The sequence below is a fragment of the Heliconius melpomene genome, chromosome 7 (assembly GCF_056956725.1).
Source record: "Heliconius melpomene rosina isolate 202511_hmr_F chromosome 7, ASM5695672v1, whole genome shotgun sequence".
NCBI lineage: Eukaryota > Metazoa > Arthropoda > Insecta > Lepidoptera > Nymphalidae > Heliconius > Heliconius melpomene.
In genome coordinates, this window is record NC_140395.1 from 7,914,234 (window position 1) to 7,932,490 (window position 18,257).

At 31.1% G+C, this 18,257-nt stretch overlaps 1 protein-coding gene across 6 annotated transcripts in view; it reads right to left on the bottom strand.

Annotated features, from left to right (window-relative positions):
* nuf (rab11 family-interacting protein nuf) overlaps positions 1-18,257 on the bottom strand; it is a 57,489-nt gene that overhangs the window by 37,098 nt on the left and 2,134 nt on the right. For 2 of the 6 annotated variants that reach the window (XM_085188092.1, XM_085188090.1), the window contains exon 1: positions 71-222. The exons of 1 other annotated variant lie outside the window; for it this stretch is intronic. The gene's annotated coding sequence lies outside the window, so the exon portion shown is untranslated. Of the gene's footprint in view, positions 1-70; positions 226-2,757; positions 2,801-18,257 lie in introns of those variants that run through there. 3 more of the 6 variants (XM_085188095.1, XM_085188094.1, XM_085188093.1) reach the window with 3 other exon arrangements.

Consider the following 18,257-nt stretch of genomic DNA (forward strand, 5'->3'; position numbering starts at 1 on the left):
GTTTGTTCATCAGCATTCCGAGTTTCGTATAAACTATTTGCAAATGCAAACTTTCCTTCCTTGTACATACTTAAATGACAACAGACTTTACAACTTAATTTCACTACCCCGTTTCAATTTATTAATTCTACGCACACTGTTATTTTCACTTTAAACACGAGTAGCTTGAGTCTGTTCACTATATTTATTTGTTTTTTCTTATAACTGGCCGGCGCCGACGACCGAGTGCCGCCGTCGACTGCCCTGTAACGTAGTTCTTATGCAACATCTAATAGTACGGTATTACCTATAAACTACATATAAAAACAGTTATTGTTAACAATTACTAACGAACGGTAACTAGTTTATAAAAAGGGTAATGTGACGGACACGTTTAAAATGAATTAGTTACAAAATCACTATTCTTTTTCGCTTTGTACGTAGTGTTTAGAATCTATTGCCGTTGCGAGAACAAATTAGGGCATACTGAGATAGTTTTTAAAACCAATTACGTTAAGCACTGATAGGTGGTGAATGACAATGACAAAATTTTACATTTCGATATATTGAACTAGTTTAAGTTGGTAATTAATAAAAAAAAAAAAGCTTATCATGTGAGTTTACAATTATAATAAACTAAATTAGGTAGCAGTTATTATAAATCACACATACCTACCTATGTGCCTCCATTGATTAAAGCGTTTGAATTTATCTAATTTGTTTTTTTTTTGTATATATAGAAGAAATTGTATATATATATTAACTATTTATTATTTCTTTATAATAATTTAAAAGCTATCGTCACCAATACATCAGTATTGTTCCAATGCCAATAAACACGAAGGTACCGAGTAAAAATTATATTTACTTACAATCATGTTAAAAGTTTCAATATAATCAGTTTGTATAAAATGCACATACTCATAGTTTATGACTATAACATGAAAAAAATCCTTCAACTAATGACAGCTGTTGTTTATTTCTGAAAACACATGATTTAAGATTATTTGCACTTTGTTTTGAAATTCACAATAACGACATCGATAGTTTTAACTTGTTTAAAATATTACAGAAAATTTGAAAAGTGTTATAATTTTAATGCTAAAATTGATGCACGAAAATTGATTTCTGTCGCCAAAATTAGAAATCGAGAAAAATACTTTTATAGCATTTGAATTGCTTAGAAATTATAAACAATAACATAATTATAAAATTGGATATAATTAGATATACATATATTATAAAATATTATTATATTTAGCTAATATTTGATGAATTAACCATAAAATTATATACTATTGTACTATTGAAATTTATTTAGTTCTGCAGTAATTGTTTTCTTACAAATCAGTGAATTTGCGATCTGTTAAAAGTATAGAAATGCCAAAAATATTTAATAAGAGTGAAAATTATAATAGACTCAGTTACTTAAAAATACCTAATACAAGAATACAATTTTTCTCATCTTTATTTTCGTATTTTCGTAATGATTACAGATTACCTTTTGTGTAAAATAAGTGATATTAAATTACAACACGTAGCTAATTAAATTTTTCATCACAATATTTTAAAAAATGTTTGCTATTTTTTTGATTGACAATTACTTTTAATGATCTTCTCATTTTAATCAAATTGTTGAAAGAAATTGTAACTAATTGTTGATTCATGATTGAGGCTTTAGAATTTATTTCAGTGTATTTTTATTAGTATAATATACTTACTGTATTATTTATTAAGTTTTAAACGTAGAAGAAATTATATGTAATTTTATAGTGTTTTTATAGTGTTTTTAAGCTAGGGGGAAAAGATTATTATACGTATTATTATTATAATTATTTACATTGTATCTTTAACATCTACACATATCATAGCTAGTATTTCATTTTTCCGTTACGTTGCCTCGGTTCTCTACAACATTGCTTTACCAATGCCATGCCATTAAGAAACGAAATTTTACCAAATAGACCGAGAACACACATTCACTCAAATTTAAGAACCGGCATCAGTAGCCTTGGTATTCGAATGTTTGTGAATAAAATTAGAAGTTCTTTTGTATTTAATTTAAATATGCATAAATTAATTAAGTGTATACGCTGTATCCCGCACACAACAGGGTAGGCAGTGGGAACCTAGTGTTTAGACACTCCGTTCCGCACTTTCTGCCGAATTCTGGAGGCATTGCGTATTGGGTGGCAGAAGCAGACATCAGAGCGAAGAAATATTCACTTACTCAAGTGGGGATCGAACCCACAAGAGTTGCGTTACAGTCACACCCTTGTGCCGTTGGGCCACGACGGTGTTTTTTTTTAAATGTTTTATTTCCTCAAGAGCTAAACAAAACGACTCTGAAAGGGACATCAAATTGGCTAATATGAAATGGAAAGTTAAAAAATATAAAACGTTAGTGAAATGATTCGAGCGAAGTTTTTATAAAGGAACAATAAGTTTTAGCTCACTGCGGGTGCGGTGCCATCGACCTCCATTGCGCAATCGAATGCACTAGTTTTTAAATCTAAAATTGTTTACCTCACTTTTGTATTACATTAAGACATTTTTAAATTATTTAAAAATAAAGTTTTCTAGAAGTTTTATAGAACGTCTACATTTTTGTAGATTAACTTAAATTTTAAATTAATTATTCACTAATTAATAGATTTCAACGAATTACGTTCATATTATACTATTTTCTTTCTTTCTTCATAATAACTTTCCATTTATTGTAACGTATTCGAAAATATTTTTTATGATTATTATAAAATAAATGTACGAATAACCTACCGATTCACGTCGCCTTCCAACCGTGGTCCTCGAATATAAGTATCTGTAAACAAAAGCAACAATAAACAATATTTTCTTACAATACTGACAATACTAGGACGAATTATGGCGCAGGGGCACAAGCGTGTGACTGTAAACGCAATAGTTTATGGGTTGATTCCCACTCGGGGAAATAAAATATTTATTTAAAAACTGTCGAGACTAAGCGCGGCGTTGAGTTCCTACACTCAACACACAATGCCTCCAGAATTCAGCGGAAACTGGCGAACACGCGACTCCCTCTGCCTGCCCTACTTGATGCGAAATACAGTAAAACTGAAATATTAATGATACTTAATGTGTTGATTGTCATTTTTAATAATTGTATTGAAAAATTATTATAATGTATTTTTTATTGATTTTAGATAAAACAAATGTACGTTTAATCATTCTCGAGTTTACGACGTTCAGCTCAAATTTCATTTAGCATTTCTCGTTGTATTAAACTGTAAAAATATTGAAAAATAAAAATATATATATTTTTGACGAATCCACACAATATGCATTATTGCAGTATGAAATGCAGTTGCTAGGTGGTAATTGCTAATATTATATAACTTTAAAATTTTTAAATTCTTAATTTGTTACAATTGGTTTCGGTATATCTTAACAAAAAAATAAAGAATAAAAACACAAAGTAAAGTAAAGATTAGTTAATAGTAGATTTCACTGTAGGTACGAGTCAAACTCGTTTTTAGTCACGTTCGAAATCCAAGAATTCTACGATTAGAGGAGTTCGTCTACAAAATATTTTTTGTTGTAAATTCGCGGTGCGGTCTTCAAATATAGTAATAAAAAAATATTTAGTAAATTTTGCGTTATTTACAAATATTACTAAACACTGTTGTGGAAAAGGAAAGGTGAGTGGTAAGAGAGGTAGGGGAAAACCTGTTGACCTTCGAAAACACAGTATCAAAAATACTGGAGGAACGTCACATAAAAAGCATGAGGACTCCCCGGAGGGCATGTATGAAGAAGTTGATGACGGTGAACGAGGCGAAAGAGGTATGCAGAGAGCGTAGCGTTTGTTTCTGACAATCCGCTCGTATTTCTCTACCAGAGCGTAAAAATTAAAATAATCTAAATATAAACAATCGAACACACGACCATCGCATCTACGATAAAAAGCTGAATCACTGCGCATCGACGGTCCCAAAATAAGTAGTAAAAAGTTTTGCTTAACTGTCATTTTTTGTAAGTTATAGAATGCATGTAATATAATCGCATTAGAATCAACATTTCGTATTCGAGAGTCCTACCCACACCTAAGCCTCGCTATTGTTCGCAGTAAGCGACCACGGTGTAACGGTTTGGATTTTGATAGTGAATATTATCTAAAGGCATTTCACTTAGATACTGTATCGAAAAATTTCTCGTCGTTTTTAACCAGACATACATATCGATATTTGGTGCCGTTTCTAAGAAACCTTTGAAGAAATCTAATTTTTATTGCCTATTATAATACATTAATATAATATTTATTTTCATCTAAGAGCTACACTGCTTATTTTTTTTACCGCATATAGCATGGTAAATGGAGGGACGGAACCTATTACTAAGACACTCTTCCCCACTTTCCGCCAAATTTTATAGGTATTGCTTTTTTAAGTGGTCGAACTAAATGCTGCGCTTTTGGTACCAGAGCGAAGAAATGAAAATGTTAATAAATAATAATAAATTACCCCAAGTGGGAATCGAATTCGCAACCTTCGCGTTACAGTTACACGCTTATGCCCTTGACGACGATATCTGCCTCAAATTATACAAATTTTAAATAAATTTCGGTAGATAAACCTACCTACTTGAGATAAATATGATTAAAGTAAATGTTTATGCCAAATTCATTTAGTTTTTACATTTTAAAATCATGATAGCATTATTTGCCAGTTTCATAGTCATAAAATAATCATAAATAAATAATATTTAATGGGGAAAAAATATATTTATATTTATTCCTATAAAAAACTATTCTGGTATGCAATGTCCGTTGTCTTTGGAATACTGTAAATGGACAACTAGGTGTTATCAGGGTTGCTATTGCAACCCACTGTTGGAATTAAAATTGTATAAATACTTAAGTCGTTGATGAGACCGTGGATAGGCAGGGGCACAAGGGTGTGCCTGGATTCGGTTATTAACCTATTATAATGTTTTATTAATATTATCATAGTGCCTCGAAAAATTCGGCGGAAAATTGAGAGCAGAGTGTCTTAACACTAAGTTATAAAAAACATTAAAATATAAAAGAGCAACTGTAAATTGCAAATTGACTATTTTTGATGAATTCTTACCAATAATCTAGATTTGTTATTAATTTACAGTTATTATTTTTAATTATAGTGTGATTATTGCGTACGTCTCTTATTGTTAATTATAATGTATTTTATAGACAATCTTGAGAAAATGCATGTCGTGGTAGCCCTAGGTGTGATGGCCGTCGCATAACGTTTACGGTCTGCATAGCAGTCACTACCGGGTAGATCGGTCTGATTCACAAGCTCCAGGCGCGAAGATACCTCTTCATATTTAAATCACTTCATATTCTTTAATAAATAATGCAATAATTAATAACCAAGCTGAACTTTCGACTGTGGACGTGTTATATATGGTATATTGGTTTTATAAATTGTTTTTCAGTGCAGCCGTTCAGTGGTTATGAATTTATGCATCATATTTTTCTTTTTTTTTTAAAAACACAATGTCAAATTCACGCTGTATACCGCATACAGCAGGGTAGGCAGAGGGAAACTAGTGTTGAAGAGTGAAACTCGTGTTGTGTGTTGAGTGTGTTGACTAGTGTTGAGACACTCCATTTTCCGTCGAATACTGGAAGCATTGCGTATTGAGTGGCGGAACTTAACGCCACGCTTTTCATCTACACCAGAGCGAAGAAGTTAAAATATAAATTTAAATAAATATTTCATTTCCTCAAGTAGGAATTGAAGTCGTGTTTACAGTGCTCCTGCGCCACGGCTGGCCTCATATATATATACTTACTAAGTTAAAGGACATATAGATAACGTTTACTTCAAACCAAGTTGATTAACGTTAATCAAGAACACCTTCAGTTTGAGTGTTCGGCTCCTTATTAGGGCAACTGTGAATGACGCTACTTGTGGATTAGTCATAGATCTTTTAATTATACTACGAAATAATTATAACCTAGATAAAATTTTACTTCTTTTATAGAAATAAAGAATTTTTCATGGCCTCCATTCAAGAATACAAGTTGAAATCTTCTACTAATAGATATCAATGTATTTATCGATAAAGGCATAAATACAAATATTTTAAATAACTGCTACCCTAGCTACTATTCTCTTTTTTTTTCTATATTTTAATTATAAGTAAAAAAATAACTATGATATGGTTCTTTAATTATGGCGTTCCGAACGTGCCAGTTGAGCACATATCACTTTTCCAATGTCCCAAAAAAAAAAAACTAAAGGCAATAATAATAAAACATGTCAAAATATTTATAATGATTATGAAAACTCACAATGTCCAAACATCTATAAAAATAATAGGGTTATTTAAAATTCCTTTGAAGTAAATTTCGAATGATCTTAGGTACCTAATAAATTTTAAGAATTTCACAAAAATGTTCGATAAGTCTTTCTGGATATATTGGAATGAGTATTTAATGTACAGTTACATTCCACATCGATTCTAAATTAAAGGGATAGGGCTGATATAAATCTTGATACAACATGATAGAACTTTAAACATTGATATAAATTTTTAAAATTATATTTGTTTTTAAGCCGTCTTGGCGCAGCGGCACAAGGGTGTGACTGTAACGCGACGGTTGTTGGTTCGATCCCCACTCGAGGAAGTGAAATATTTATTTACGTTTATATTTCCATTTCTTCGCTCTGGTGTCGAGGCAAAGCGCGGCGTTGAGTTCTGCCACTCAACACGCAATGCCTACAGGATTAGTCAGAAAGTGCAGAATGGAGTGTCTTAACACTAGGTTCCCTATGCCTATCCTGTTGTGTGCGGGGTACAGCGTGAAGCTGATTAATATTATATTTATATTTGTTTCCAAATAATATAAGGCTATACAAAAAAAAATAATTACAATTGACATTAACTGAAATTTATTATTAACGTATGGAATATTCATTATTAATTATATTTTTGCGTTAATTTACTTACTACTTTGAATATGAGCAGAATATAAATTATGAATTCACAAGAGGAAATAGATATTTTTTTAAGCGTCACAGCAGGGTAGGCAAAAGAAACCTAATGTTAAGACACTCCATTCCCCATTTTCCGCAGAATTCTAGAGGAATATTTAGTGCTCCTGCGCCACTATTGGCTTACATTTTTGTTTTTATTTGAATACAATGAACGGATTAAATAACAATACAATAAACATACACAAGTTTCAACAAGTTTTATTATAATAATAAAAAATGAACGACCACTTCCAGTATTATGATTTCATTGAACTGGGGCTGGCATTATTCCAAGCCGGTATACTCGTATTTCACTCGCGGCGAATAGTCTTGCAGATATAAAGTGTACTATTAATGTTGTCTATAATTGGCTCGCGACGTCCCACAGTCTGCTGCGATCAGTTTTGACAAAAATTTATTACTTCAGCGGAATATGGAGAAGTTTGATTTTGTTAAGTAAATTATTATGACAATTTATATAACTGATATATAAACCAATATCTAAGATTGAGACATATTTTTTTCGTTTTATTAAAAGAGTTTTATGGCATTTAGACTTTAAATACTCAATAAAATGGTTCCCATGGGTATTATATGTGCTAACTTAAAAACTAAACAATTTTTATATTTATAAAGACATACTTAGCTACTTAAAAATTAAAAGATTATATATATAAGACCAAATTTCCACTATAATTCATAAAGGGATATCGACACTAATAACAGACTCGGCTTTCCATATTTACAATTCGAATCATATCACTGCAAGTGGGTGTTGCAACATTTAATAAGCTAGTTCGAAACTGTGACTCACTTTACATACTGATGCATGCACTGTGTAAAAAAATATTTACGCTACACGGTTGCCTGTATTGTTACCGGTAGGTACATATTTATTTTGTTTATTTGCATACGATATGTATAATGTTAGGAAAGTGGACCAGGTGAAATCAAATAATTACGTTGACTAATAATTGTAGTATGCAAGTGTATGGACGTTAGACTTTAGGCGTGCGTTGTTTATCTATTTTTTTTTTATTTTCGAGTAATATATGTATCCTGTTAAATATTTAAAAAAATCTGCTTGAGGCTCTATCCTGCATACATGCATATGGGTAGGCAGATGAAACCAAGACTCTCCGTTCCCCCACTTTCCGCCGAATTTTTCAAGGCATTGCGTGTTGAGTGGTGGAACTCATTGGTGAGATTTTGCCTTGGTGCCAGAGCGAAGAAATGAAAATATTAAGATATAATAATTCATTTGTTTTAGTGAAGATCGAACCCACAACTGTCCGCTTACAGTCACACCATTGTGCCTCTGGTAAATATTATTAAATGTTTTTGAATATAAAGAGCCATACCTCTTTCTATATTGGAAAATATTGAAACCATACAACATATAGCGATAAAACGATTTTAAGTAATGGATGGAATGGAACTGTTAGGGTATTGAACTATTTGGATCGATCGTGGTTTTTGTAGGGCAGCGGAACCAGCGCCAGTAGATTTTATGCCCTATTGTGGACTTGAATGTACTTACACTGTACAGCCTGTATGCGTTTCTAGGTCACAGATAGCTGATATAAAGTTACAACGGAATAACGTGACGTGCCCTGCAATAGGATGTAGCTTCTCAAATCTCATTATTATTTTCTATTTTTTTTTAATATTATTTTTATAACAAAACATAGGTAATATAACGTTCCAACAAATAATAAATAATATTATATTTAAGCTTATTCTGTTCCTGCTAAATTATAATAGTTTTTTTATATGCGCTATGTACAATATAGTTTTTGCTTAATTTATATTCACAACTTGTAATAGGAAACGTTAAAACGTCATATGACTAGCGTGATTTGGCACGAACCGCCAATGACGTTAGCTAATGTGTGAAGATCAAGTCATTTTTACAAGACCTTGTTTACAGAATGCTTCTTCTAAAGTTCATATCAATGATCCTATCTACATAACCTAAGCTTTCATATTTAGGTAATAACATGTATAAATAAAGTCACCTAACAACTATGTCGGATGCAAGTGCCTTGCTGTATCAGTTTCTATAGTGAGACCTCCCGGACGCCCAAGGAAGCGCTGGTTGGATGTCGTGATGCAGGACATGAGAGCCAATGGTCTTACCACCGAGGACGCAAAAGACCGTGCAAAGTGGAGTAGGTTGAGTAGGAAGGCAGACCTTGGCAATAGCCGGGATTAATGCCAGGAGGATGAAGATGAATAAATAAAGTATAACAAGTTAGCAAACCAACTTAAATAAACGAAAAGTTTAATACTTTTAATTTGTGTCTATATAAAGAATATGTATTAATCAAAAATATTCACTAATATCACAGTCGCCAATATATCGTGTATATGTTTTTAGTTCGCATATGACCATTACAAGTCTGTAGGTGTTAATTTTATTAGTCGCTGCTTTCCGTCAAGGTTGTGACGTCTGTCATTGCAAACTTAAGAAATAAACAACCAGTATTATTTATTCTCACAAGACTATAAGAAAAAAGTGAATTTGAACAACTTCACCACATACATAATCAATAATTTGCGACTGACATAAAAAAATGTAATAAATAAACATGAATCAGCTTCATGCTGTATCCCGCATACAGCAGGGTGGACAGAGGGAATCTAGTGTTAAACACTCCGTTCTCCACTTTCTGCCGATTTCTGATTCTGATTAATTTTTTAATAAACATGATGGGCACAAGCTATTGACTGTAAACGCGATAGGTTGTGAGTTCTTGCCTCGAAGGCAAAGCGCAGCGTTGAGTTCCTCCACTCAACACACAATTCCTCCAGAATTCGGCGGAAAATGTGAAAATGTCCAAATTATAAGCAACCAAATTTCTTTACGTTCATTGTATTCATTTGTTGGGCTGTCAATTTAATGTCCTTCAAAGTTAAGAAAGGCCAATTTAAAGTATATTTTTATCTATTTTATAAATGTCAAATGAATATTCTTTTCTTCTTCCGATACAAGATAAAAAACATATTAAGCCGACAAGGTTATTTTAAATTAAAAATACTATTTTACAATTCACTTTATGTATATCCTTCCTCTTATCGCTTCCATTGGAAACAAAAGTACCTACATAAGTATTACAGATACAAGTTACTTATATGGTGATCTTCTTGTTTAAGTACAATATAAATATAGTAACTATAAATCTCATGTAGGTCCTATATATTAAATATAGAATTGACAAAAATAACATTTTTATTTATAAGAATCGACATTGCATTGTATCGGAAAACTTAGCGAGCATTCTTACAATTAAATTAAATGAAAAGAATAAAAAAATATTAAACTTATTAAAACTACTTACAATTTCCATTATAAATTGTAAATATGTTGTAGGGATTAAATTGTAGAGTGTACTTAATGTGTAAGAGTTTTAAAAGTCAATCAAACAAATATTTCCATTTACCCCTTAATTGTGGCAGAGAATAATAAACATCCAAAAAACCAGTACATTATCAAAAGTCTACAACAAAATGAACTTCATTGATTTGGACCAAGTTATCGATTAACGCTAAATTATTAATGCTCCATTTTAGACGTAAGTAGTTTCTTTCAGATAAACATTCACTACAAATTGCAATGCACGTATGGTATAAAATAAAAACAGTTTTTATATATTCGTGTCATATCCTGTCAACTTATAAAACTATAAATAATCTTGGATCTAGTTTTACTATATCTGTAACAGGTACACCAGATGTAGTCTAAATATATAATACCAGTAATAGCTTAGTACAACGACTTGAAAAAAACTAAATTAATTTACATTTTGTTGTTAAGTTTTTTTAATTATTACGGTGTCACTTGTCTCTTAGAGTTCGTTTGATGATTAGTAATTAGATTGCTTAGTAAAATTAAAATTTGCTCTTTCTATTAAAATGTTATTTACTAACTGTTAACTGTTTTTCATTAATAGAAAAGATTTTTAATACAAATATCGTAAAGTAGAGAATCAAAGAGGCTAATGTATATAAAAATAGACTACCTTTTAAGGTAACAAATGCATACCGAACTTTTCAGTGTCATTAGCGAGTGACAAGTGAGCAATTTGTACCGAAATAGAGTGTTCACGCCCTATTTGTGCGACGCTATGCAATAGGACTAACGAGAGGTTTTCATCGCTAATGATTACGAAAATAGAGTCTGGCTTCCGCAGTATATCGAAGAAATAATAATTAATTCATTAATTCAGCTTCACGCATAGCAGGGTAGGCAGAGGGAATCTAGTGTCAAGACACTCCGTTTCTTACTTTCCATCGAATTGCAACGCCGAGAATTCGGTGGAATTACCTTGGTACCAGACTGAAAAAAATCAAATATTAAGCAATAATAATTCATTCCCTCGAGTGGGAATCGAAACCACAACCGTCGGGTTACAGTCTCACGCCTATATCGAAGAGATTAATTAATTAACGTTAAATGGCTTAATAAATTTTAACAATCGTGGAACATAATTTTCCTTAATTTTTGTGTTTGGGTATACGGTATACCTATACCTATGGGTACATGTATATTTTTGCACAAATTCAACCTTTATTAAAATCATTCTTTAATAAAGGTTGAGAAATCATTAAATATATGTTTAAAAAGAAAAATCCAGAGTGTACATAATATTCCGATATGAATGTATACATTCAGATTACGTTACCGACGTGCGAACATCTGAATAAATTAAGCCTTTCATTGTTCTCTCCTCAGTTACTGTCTATTTTCAAGATAATTATTATTCCATTATTTATTATAAAAGTCCGTAGAAATATTTCAAGGACATTCTAATAATGTCAATTTCATAGATCCACCATCTTTATTTGTTAGTAGATACTAATTTGTTTTCATAGCACCATATTTTTTAAATTTTTAGTTTTGATATTAAATTTTCCTTCAATAATTTGCAGTAGTATATGTAGAAAATTCTCATTCTCTAAGGAAAACCTACAAATAACAAGTTAACACCTACGACGACAACGTCATTGATATCGCTTACAATTTCCACTAAGAGCACGTCCGCAACTCTACATGCAATGAGATAAAATAAATGACACAAATTTCCTAAGATTTCCAATTTAACTATTGGTAGTTGCGTAAATCGATTGTAGTAAGAAATCAGCATGACCGTGGTCGTTAACTGTACCCGGTATCGAGTAGTTACTCTGTAATAACGGTGCTATATCAACTATGGCGACAACGGCACAATAGCCAATATACTCAAACTATCAGGCAGGTTAACCAGGTGTTAAAACACTCCGTTGCCCATTTTCTGTTGAATTCTGGAGGCATTACGTGTTGAGTGGCGGAATAAGTCTCTGCGCCACGACTGGCCTCGGCTAAGTATTTATGCTGATAATATTTTTATTATTATTTTATTGTTGCCTTTCTAATTTTCTATTAATTGTTAATAAACATTAGAAATCGGTGAAGCATAGTGATAGGTTAACTACACATTTATTTTATTTTGATAGAGTCAATTTTACTCAAATCACTTTTTAATAAAACACTATTTAAAATGTCATTACAATCGAATAACAATATCATTGATGTATAAGCATTTTAAAGTAATTAATATTTGATTATAATATAGTTATCAGTGAAATTCAATATTCATTGTGTCCCATATGTGAAAACGCCCTATTTTGTTTAACATTAAACATACAACTTGAGGGTTTTTTTTTTTATGGAAAAAGGACAAGGCAAACGAGCGTTCGGGTCATCTGATGATGATCACCGCCGCCCACGACCCCGTGCAGCACCAGAGGAGCTACAGGTGCGTTGCCGGCCTTTGAGGTGGAGATAGACGTGCTTTTTGAAGGTACCCATATCGTACCGACCTGGAAACACTGCCGCGGGTAGGCTATTCCACAGTTCGGTGGCGCGGAGGCTAGTCGTGTGTGACTGTAAACAAACAGGTTGTGGATTCAATTCTCACTCGAGCAAATTAAATATTTAATATTTTCATTTCTTCGCTCTGGTGTCGAGGTGAAGCGTGGCGTTGAGTTACGCCGCTCAACGTAATGCCAATTTGTCGTGATTATTAATATTTAGTTTCCACTAAACTAGCGCTATTATTTAGACAACGGCGTTTCTATTGTTTGATGACTAATTACTCAGTGACAATGGCCTTCGGTGACAACCGCGTACAGTGAGAACGCTTAACTGATATCTATATGCATCAACACTTTTAAAACACAGCTTACTTAGCTGTTTGCTAGCTTCTTGAATTTAATATTCGTTTGGAGTTATATTAATTTTGATGTAAAAAGACTATGAAGGATGGCACGATGAAAAAACCCTATTTAAACGTAAACGTATAAAATTTTTGAACGTAGCAAGATTTTAACATGAGCCTGGGAAACCGCTCGAGATCCTTGATCGATTGCCAAGAGGTGATATTTAAGAGAATAGGATTTTCAAATCTTTCGAAGTGCTGATATTTTTATAAGAAATAACGTTAAAGTTATCCTCCTTCAATTATACTGAAATCAAGTGTAATAAGTCATTAAACGCAAAGTGAGTTAAAAAACGAAGTCATTTACAATCTTCTCCACTTATTCAAGATAAGTGGTTATCAAGTAAGGCAACAAACACGTTTTATCATAATGTTCTGCATTCTTAGAGAATATACAGGAGTTACAACGTTACATACTCGTATTATCTCGAAGTCGAAACTTACGATTTACAGTTACATTACAATAGGAACCTTTTAAATAAGATTTATTTTACCATATTATTAAGATTATTTTAGAGAAATAATATACGTACTAATATCCGAATAAACTCCAAAAATTAAATTAAAAAAAATACTAAAATATTCGTGGCACAGTTAAAGCAAGTCCGCATAACGTAATAAAACCGTGTCGATGGCAACCATAAACCATTGCTGATAAGAAATTATGGAGAAAGTTTCCGCTATGCTCTATTTATATTCTCGAACATTTTTAATGTTTTACATTCATAATAAATACATGTCCTATTAAATAGAAATACTTAACAACTTTCCTCGACGAAGGAGCTAGGTTGCTAGCTAGCTAGGAGCTGTGTTGCTTTCATTGAATATGTAATTACCTAAGTCTATGCTTTTCTTTGTGTTGACTGAATATATTATTATCTATAGAATTTCTTTGAAAATAGAATATTTTTTTTATTAAAAATGCAAAGAACTCTTGACCTATTTAAATATTTAGATGGGAATAAAAAAAGAATTAACTTATATGTCAATCTTAAATTCCTATAAGCCTTTCAAGCTGTGGATAATAATCAAAGAAAGAAAATATGGATGTAAATAACGAGTAAGTTTCCTCAGATGTCACTGGGAAAGCTGCCATTGTGAAGATTGGAACTGTTAATACAGTTTCCTTTTTGCTACTTAAACAATAGTAACAGTTGTGAAAAAGAAAACACATAAGTGATAGAGATTAACTGTTACTATTTTCTAAGTTTTCAGAAAATCTTTTCAAAAGTACGGTTAACTAATACTAATATATATATATATATATTTAAACTTGTAGTTTAATATTTGTGTAATTGTTAGATTAAGAAAAAAATATAAAGTAGAAGTCAAATTGGGTACGACGTACGCCATTTTTTCACACTAATGGTAAGAGTCACGCTAATATCGCGTAACATATAAATATTTTGTCATTCATAACTTTAAAACACATATCTGTATCCATATTTAAATTATTTTGTTTTACATTTGCATAGCTTGAGCTAAAATAGTCACCTAATCATTTTTTTTAAAAATCAATTAATATGAGGCCGTCGTGGCGTGCGGCACAAGGGTGTGGGTTCGATCCCCACTCGAGGAAGTGAAATATTTATTTAAGTTTAAATTTCCATTTCTTCGCTCTGGTGTGGAGGCAAAGCGCGGCGTTGAGTTCTGCCACTCAACACTCAATGCCTCCAGAATTCGGCAGAAAGTGGAGAACGGAGTGTCTTAACACTTTCCCTCTGCCTACCCTGCTGTGTGCGGGATACAGCGAGAAGCTGGTTTTGATTTAATTTTTTTAATTAATGTGAAAAAAAGTACTCTTCGTGTCTTTAGAATGTAATTATATTCTATAGTAAAAAGTAACATGAGTATTAAGGTTATGTTGCAATACATTATACAATACTATAATTTTTGCTTAAATTTCAACGAATGCAATAAAACTGCTTACAGTAAAATGAATGTTCGTCAGATTCGTAGTATAATTAAATTGAGTTGCCATAACGTAATAAAACTCTATGGTAGCCATGATCAAATGCTGATAAGAAAACATGGTGAAATAAAATATACATTATTAAAGTTCGTTACTTGTTACTTTTCACAACATTTTTTTTTTCTTTTGGAAAAAACAAGTTAGTAAAGCTCATGTTTATTATAATGTTATAATTTATGAATGAAAACAACATCTCAAGATCGATCTCAGACTTGAGAGCGTTTTATAAATACGCGCCTTAATCAGTTTTCTTCACGACATATAAAACTTTACATAAATGTATTAGCTATTAGCCTACAAATTGTCTTTGTGTAGAAGAAGCTGCACTATGTGGTATTACATCACGATAATTAGATAAAATGGTACAGATTACGTATGTAGCATAATATTATGTTGTTATTAGTGCTTCAAAGAGATTTTTTATTATTATTTTAGTATATGTTTAATGCATGTATATTTTTTGTGTTGAGTGTTCCGTGTTGAGAAATAGGCTAAGAGGATGTTACATTAATACAGCCATTAAATACTATTTAAAATTTACCAACTATTTTATTTTAAAACCTATTAAAAATATAAACGAAATGAGTTTTAGTTTAACTTGCTGAAATAATCATAAAAATCATATTTTTATATCACTATATTTTAAATGAAACTTCGCTTTCAAGTGATTCTTAAATTAAAAAGTGATATATACACTCAATATGATACATTATAAAACCATTAAGCAAGCTATATATGTATTTTATTTATATTATGTCAATAAAAGTGACCATGGTTTCTGCACCCAAACAAGTGTGCAACGTACCGTGTCACTTTCCTGTTTCGAGTGCAGTCTATGGATGAACAAAATAATCGACGTGGCATAAATTTACACATATATATATAAATAAAATAAATCAGCTTCACGTATACTGATATATACTGTACTGTATATACTCATATATACTGTATCCCTCACACAGCAGGGTAGGCAGAGGGAACCTAGTGTTAAGACACTCCGTTCCCCACTTTCTGCTGAATTCTGGAGGCGTTGTGTTTATATAATAACAGTTATCAATGTTAAATATAAGACAATAAATAAATTATATTTTTTCTTTAAGTAAATTCTTGACGTAATCAGATATTCATATAGGTATTATTTATAGAACAATAATAAAATAAGCAGGAAAAACGACTCTTAAATATTGTGTTTTAAATATAACTAACATATATCTAAGATAATGCTTTCTTATTTATCGTTAAAATCTTATAGTAGCTTTCTCTATGAAAAGTACAGGTAGAATCAATAGGATGGAAGGTACCTAATTAATTAAGTAAAAGAATAAATACTAAAAAGTCATATATACCTATATCATTTCTACAAGTTAACTAATCTACATATTCTTTGTCTTGAGTTGTGTGTAGGAATGTGCGAGGAACTCTATCATTTTTTGTGCGGCTTCCTGTAGACGTGGGAATTAAGGGTTATCCTCAACTTTCCCTGGGGAACGCCAATGAATGCACTATACAGTGTAATGTAGGTACGTATTTAGCATAATAACAATGAAGGTTATGGCAATAAAGATATGAAAAAAATGATAACGCCTGTCTATTATTTAATTATAGGTTCTAAATAAGATTATGCACCTCGCATTTGTACAAGATGGTTAAAAAATATACAGTATAGAATGGGTACTGTTTTATTGCTAAAAATTGAAAGGCCCAAGGCCTATCCAATGCCTCTGGGCCTTCACGCATATAAAATTGATACTTTAATTACTTATTGATCCCATACGTTACATCGAAAACACTTACATATTTGGTCACAGCTTGAACGTAGCATTGACATACATACATCTTAAAATGGCCCTTAATAAAAAAAGAACAATTTATATACGATGTTTAAGATTAATTTACTATTTTGTATAACCTAAAGCCACACAAAGCTAAGAAATTTTAAATATTTACTTTATATTTGTAACATTTTAAAATTATTTTTTAAATATTTTACAGTGCATCTTGTTATTTTTTAACTGTTCAGATTGATTAATTATTAATTATTTAACTATGTTGCTTATAATATACATACATACATACAGAAATTAACATTAAATGTCACTATTAAAAATAAACGAAAGTATTCCCCGTAGGTGCGAATGAGCGTAATGTTTACAAAATAGTTCCACAGTTTGTAAATACGCTAGCTAATGAATTGAGATAGATGCTCTTATTTTTAAACACGTGTTGTTAAAGAATGATTTGCCGACTTGTATACATTACATGCTTAAATTAATATTTAAAAAAAAGAAACACAAATTTAGTATTTTAACTTTTTAAAAATGCAGCAAGTATAATAAATGTTAACTTTAATATTTTGATTTGTATAGATAAACGAAAGTGAGGAAGGGCTCTACATAGATTTGTAAAATCATTTTTGATATTCCTAGAAGCCGAGAACTTATAAATAACTGTAATTAGAATTAGATACATACATATTTACACTAGTGTGACGCACGAGTTATTAATATGTGTAACTAATTTCGTGACAATTAAATTAAAACGCAATTACTATTAATACATATATTAAGAATTAAGATAATACCTTCATATTCCTTCAAAATATCGGGTTTAATAGAAACAAAATAATATTTTATTTTAAATAAGTAAATTAAAACAATAATGGTTGTATTATTACGTTATTTTTAATAATTAACTATCCAAAAGTGATATTTATAAAATATATGTAATAAAAAAGACAATATACGAAAATATTCTTTTTTTTTGTTTAATTTAAAACACATGCATATTATACGCAAAGCTGGAATATTTTGATATATTAATTTTCAAATAAATTTATTAAAAAATAATATCTGCTTTTTTTGTAAAAACTGCATTATTTATTCATCTAAAACATAAATATTATTATCTTTGCACGACCAGTGGATAAACGTCATTGAAACCGATTGTAACACACACGTATATTTTTTAAGCCGGCAAGTCATGCACGTCACACGAATTACTCTTCTCGGATGACAGCCTTTGTATAGTGGGCTCTGGTTTTACGGT